The sequence below is a fragment of the Mytilus californianus genome, unplaced genomic scaffold, assembly GCF_021869535.1.
Source record: "Mytilus californianus isolate M0D057914Y unplaced genomic scaffold, xbMytCali1.0.p SCAF_47, whole genome shotgun sequence".
NCBI lineage: Eukaryota > Metazoa > Mollusca > Bivalvia > Mytilida > Mytilidae > Mytilus > Mytilus californianus.
The window spans coordinates 857,217-863,221 of NW_026262698.1; positions in this window are offsets into that span (position 1 = coordinate 857,217).

Here is a 6,005-nt window from a genome sequence, read left to right on the forward strand (position 1 = left end):
AAGTCAGTAGACCATGACAGAGTGGTGGAGCCAAATAATATTTATGGCAATGAATTGTGCCAATGCTAATACAATAACATATTAAATATCAATGACCTACCACAAGTGGATCCCCATAAAAGTGACCTAATTAAAAACTAATACATGTAAAGTAAGCAAACCATTCAAAGTCAATAGACCATGACTGAGGGGGCGGAGCCAAATAATTTCCATGGCAATGAGATGTGGCAATGCTACTACATCTGCATACCAAAAATCATTGACCTACCACTAGTGGCACCCCATAAAACTGACCTAATCACAAACTAATACATTGTTGACGCCTCCGACGCCGGAAACAGCATACCTATGTCTCGCTTTTTGACTCCGTCAAGGCGAGACAAAAATTACGTTTTTTATCCAACGCAATCATAGGTTTGAACGTTGTTTTCAATTTAGACTTGTTTATATATTTTCGTTTTGGCTTGTATTATATTTGCCTTCGGGTTTATATGATCCGTTCATCCTATTTTGACTCTTTCAAAATTCAAGAATCTATCCTAAATGGAGGTAAATTATATGGCCTTCCAAATACCGTTTCGATTCCTAACATCACTGAAGAGACATTAATTGCCGAAATCCGGATATGGTGTACAAATTTTTGCACCTCATGTTTGCGGTATACAATCTTTTCCGCAAGTTTATTGTTTTCTGTTTGGTAATTAATTAATAATAAGATCTATTTTAATACATCTTTTGGTCCGTTTATTTGGCAATCGCCAATGGCAGTCAGCAGGTTTTAAGAACATCAGTTGTTCGACTTGCTAGTCAAATGCGTTTTGTTAAAATAGCAATCATAGGTTTGAACCTTGTTTTCAATTTAGATTTGTTTATATTTTTTCGTTTGAGCTTGTATTATATTTGCCTTCGGATTTATATGATCTGTTCATCCTATTTTGACTCTTTCAAAATCCAAGAGTATATCCTAAATTGAGGTAAATTATATGGCCTTCCAAATACAGTTTCGATTCCTAACATCACTGACGAGACATTAATTGTCGAAATCCGGATATGGTGTACACACTTTTGCACCTCATGGTTGCGGTATACCATCTTTTCCGCAAGTTTATTGTTTTCTGTTTGGAAATAAATTAATAATAAGATCTATTTTCTTACATCTTGTGATCAGTTTATTTGGCAATCGCCAATGGCAGTCAGCAGGTTTTAAGAACATCAGTTGTTCGACTTGCTAGTCAAATGCGTTTTGTTAAAATAGCAATCATAGGTTTGAACCTTGTTTTCAATTTAGATTTGTTTATATTTTTTCGTTTGAGCTTGTATTATATTTGCCTTCGGGTTTATATGATCTGTTCATCCTATTTTGACTCTTTCAAAATCGAAGAGTCTATCCTAAATTGAGGTAAATTATATGGCCTTCCAAATAGTATTTCGATTCCTAACATCACTGACGAGACATTAATTGTCGAAATCCGGATATGGTGTACAAACTTTTGCACCTCATGTTTGCGGTATACCATCTTTTCCGCAAGTTTATTGTTATTAATAATTATTTATTGTTTAATAATAAGATCTATTTTGTTACATCTTGTGATCCATTTATTTGGCAATCGCCAATGGCAGTCAGCAGCGTTAAAGAACATCAGTTGTTCGACTTGCTAGTCAAATGCGTTTTGGTAAAATATACTTTTTCACTCATTTGGTCTTTTGGAAAATGTTGTTTGTGCTGTATTTAGACCCCTATACCAAGAAATTTGTTTTGCATGCACACGTATAAAAATTGCGTTTTTTATCCAACGCAATCATAGGTTTGAACGTTGTTTTCAATTTAGACTTGTTTATATTTTTTCGTTTTGGCTTGTATTATATTTGCCTTCGGGTTTATATGATCCGTTCATCCTATTTTGACTCTTTCAAAATCCAAGAGTCTATCCTAAATTGAGGTAAATTATATGGCTTTCCAAATACTGTTTCGATTCCTAACATCACTGAAGAGACATTAATTGTCGAAATCCGGATATGGTGTACAAACTTTTGCACCTCATGGTTGCGGTATACCATCTTTTCCGCAAGTTTATTGTTTTCTGTTTGGTAATAAACTAATAATAAGATCTATTTTGTTACATCTTGCGAGCCGTTTATTTGGCAATCGCTTATGGCAGTCAGCAGGGTTTAAGAACATCAATTGTTCGACTTGCTAGTCAAATGCGTTTTGTTAAAATATACTTTTTCACTCATTTGGTCTTTTGGAAAATGTTGTTTGTGCTGTATTTAGACCCCTCTACCAAGAAATTTGTTTTGTATGCACACGTATAAAAATTGCGTTTTTTTATCCAACGCAATCATAGGTTTGAACGTTGTTTTCAATTTAGACTTGTTTATATTTTTTCGTTTTGGCTTGTATTATACTTGCCTTCGAGTTTATATGATCCGTTCATCCTATTTTGACTCTTTCAAAATTCAAGAGTCTATCCTAAATTGAGGTAAATTATATGGCATTCCAAATACAGTTTCGATTCCTAACATCACTGAAGAGACATTGATTGTCGAAATCCGGATATGGTGTACAAACTTTTGCACCTCATGTTTGCGGTATACAATCTTTTCCGCAAGTTTTTGTTTTCTGTTTGGTAATAAATTAATAATAAGATCTATTTTGTTACATATTGTGATCCGTTCATTTGGCAATCGCCAATGGCAGTCAGTAGGGTTTAAGAACATCAGTTGTTCGACTTGCTAGTCAAATGCGTTTTGTTAAAATATACTTTTTCACTCATTTGGTCTTTTGGAAAATGTTGTTTGTGCTATATTTAGACCCCTCTTCCAAGAAATTTGTGTTGCATGCACACGTATAAAAATTGCGTTTTTATCTATATATATATATATATATACAGTCTGCCAAAAGTTAAGCACCACCTATTTTTATTGCATCGAAATTTTTTACATTTAAAAAAATCAGTTAATCCTCGAAAAAGAGAAAATATTCATGTAGCTATTTTGCTAACATATACCATAAACAAACCGTAGACTTAAGTTTGTTCACGTATGCAGGTTCTATGCATTTGAAATTTGCGTTCATAGAAATAGTAAAAATTATACAAATCAGAAACGGAATTTAAGTTTCACTGTGATTTAATTTTTTTACAACAATTAGTCACCCAATATCATTAAACGTCTCTACAAATAATCTTTGGTATGTTCGGCAAATTTAATGTCAATATTTGAGTCAATAGGGTGTGTAACACCATCTCTTCCGGTACAGTTCGAGTCTTATACCTTGTACAAGCCTTCTGAACTTTAGTTGAGCAAATTTATTCCATTCAGCAACAATTGCGCTTCTTAAATCGCTAAGCTTTGCAAAGGTAGATCTCTGCGATTGAGATTTCTGCCAATGGCATCACAGACATGTTCGATAGGGTTCATGTCTGGAGACATGGAAGGCCAAAAGATAGTGTCAATGACTTCTTGCTCTTTGTACTCTTTGTACTCGGTTACAATCCTTGCCCTGCGTGGTCTAGCATTGTCGTACATGCACAAGGGTCTTGAAGCAAGTGGAGGATTATCAAAATGAGGGACTACTATGTTTCTAAGCACCAAATCCCTGTATGTCTGTCCGTTTATGTTACCATGCAGAATATGCATACCCACCTTACAACAGTATGAGAAGAAACCTCATACTGTAACACCACCAGCAACGTATGCAGTCGTTGGGCAAATGTTATTTTGGTCATTAGCAGTTTTATTTCCACGGCAAACTCGTATTCTGCCGTCTATTGGTCGTAACAGAAACTAACTCTCATTTGACCAATGAACATTTTGCCAGCTTCTCATGTTCCATCGTGGATGGTCATTAGCCCTTTGAAACCTGATTATACGGTGCCTGGCTGTTAGGGCAGGTCTCTTGACAACACGACGTGTTCTTAGGTAGCCTCGATAGCTATGAAGTCGACGAACCAATGTTCGAACACAAATATGACCACCTTGACGCCAGTGGTATCTAAGTTGTGGGGCAGGAGTAAATGGGTTGGCTTTAGCACAACCAATCAGGAGTCTGTCATCACGATCGGTAGTTAAACGGGGTCTTCCAGACCTTGGTCTATCATTTACAGTTCCTGTGTCAACATGACGTTGTAAAAATCTAACAATGACGGTGTGTTTAACATTGAAGTGGTTACCTATGCAACTAGTGCTCCTACCGGCATTTGACATGTCAATTGCTTGTCAAGGTTCAGTCACATATAAGTTACCTCTTGCCATATTTCACAGTGACTTGGTGAAGGTCAAATTTCACCTGTACGTACGCGGGACAGTAGGAAGATGATTTAAAGGCATCGAAACAGTGTATTCGAAAAAGTGCAGATGACCTTTAATAAAAAATTGCTTGGCGTGTTTATCGGAGTTTATTATTTTTTTGTCGTAATGAATTTTCTTAGTGTATGTTATAGGCAATTCATAACACTAAACATAAATATTTTTTTCGCAATAGTTAAAAAAATATTGCCAGTTATATTTAGGTGGTGCTTAACGTTTGGCGGACTGTATATATAAACAAGTCTAAATTGAAAACAACGTTCAAACTATATATATATATACATGTAATCTGGACGACGCCTCAGCCTGCAAAGGGAAAAGTAAAATTTCCAGACAGGACCAGACATATTTGAAACTGTTTCGTAACGTCACAATCATGTGCGCGTGGTCCTTTAAATAAACAGGGGAAATACAGATTCAAATATAATTAGATGGTGATGGTGGATATCTGTTAGTCGTCCAGCAGCAAATTAAATGGATATTAAGCACGAGAAAATGTTAATGCGATATGAATATGAACCCTGCTTCGTACTTAACCTGTTTACGACACACTGAGTCGGGTAGATTTAAACTTGCTATTTCACGAGGTAATACACATTATTCTGACTCAGAGTCAAACAGTCTAAAACTTTAAATAACTACTTGATACCTTGTGCTTAGCAGCAAATACCAATCTTCCGGAGCATCTGAGATCACCCCCAGTTTTTGGTGGGGTTCGTGTTGCTCAGTTTTTGGTTTTTGTCCCCCGCGTAACGCGTTGCGGGGGACATGGAAATACCGGGCGTCCGTCCGTCCGGTCTTGTTAGCGCTCTTACATGTACAGTTCTTGCCAGATTTTTATAAAACTTATACTATTATAGATTAATATCAGCAATATCGCGGACTAGTTCTATAATGGTGGCCGATCGACTTATTTTAAAAGAGTTATGCCGTTTGGAAATATTAAATTTATGGAAAATGGCCTCGTTAGCGCGCGCTCTCACGGGTACAATTCTTGCCAGATTTTTATAAACTTATATTATAGGTTAATATCAGCAATATCTCGGACAAGTTCTATAATGGTGGCCGATCGACTTTTTTTTAAAGAGTTATGACCCTTGGAAATATTAAATTTATGGGAAATGGCCTCGTTAGCGCTCTCACGGGTACAATTTTTTATAAAACTTGTAGTAAACTATAAGTAATGCCCTTGAAGGTCTGTTTGAAATATTAAGTATACAATAAAAAAAACTTTTTTTATGTACTGTTGTTTGTCTGTTGGTCTTTTTTTTAGCCATGGCGTTGTCAGTTTTAGTTCGACTTATGAGTTTGAATGTCCCTTTGGTATCCATCGCCTCTCTTTAAGGCTTAGATTTGACCCTGCCGAATATCGAATCGTCAACCTTTCGCACTTAGGGCTAGTACACTTTATAGCTACCTCGAGACCACCGAGGCGGACCAATTTAGCTAGACACATACAAGAAAATGTTACATATCAAGGACTTATTTCCCTACAAATTAAAAAATTAGAAATTAAAGAAAAATGCACAAACAACATGTCCCAGTAAATAGTTATACATAGAATCTGGCGGTTCACAGAAAAAAAAAAAAGAAAATTTATAAAGGAAGATGCAAGTATTATTTTTAGAGATGTTAAATCCGTGCATATTCCTTGGAAATTTATAAATGAAAATTCAAGGATATGTATTGGAAGGGGA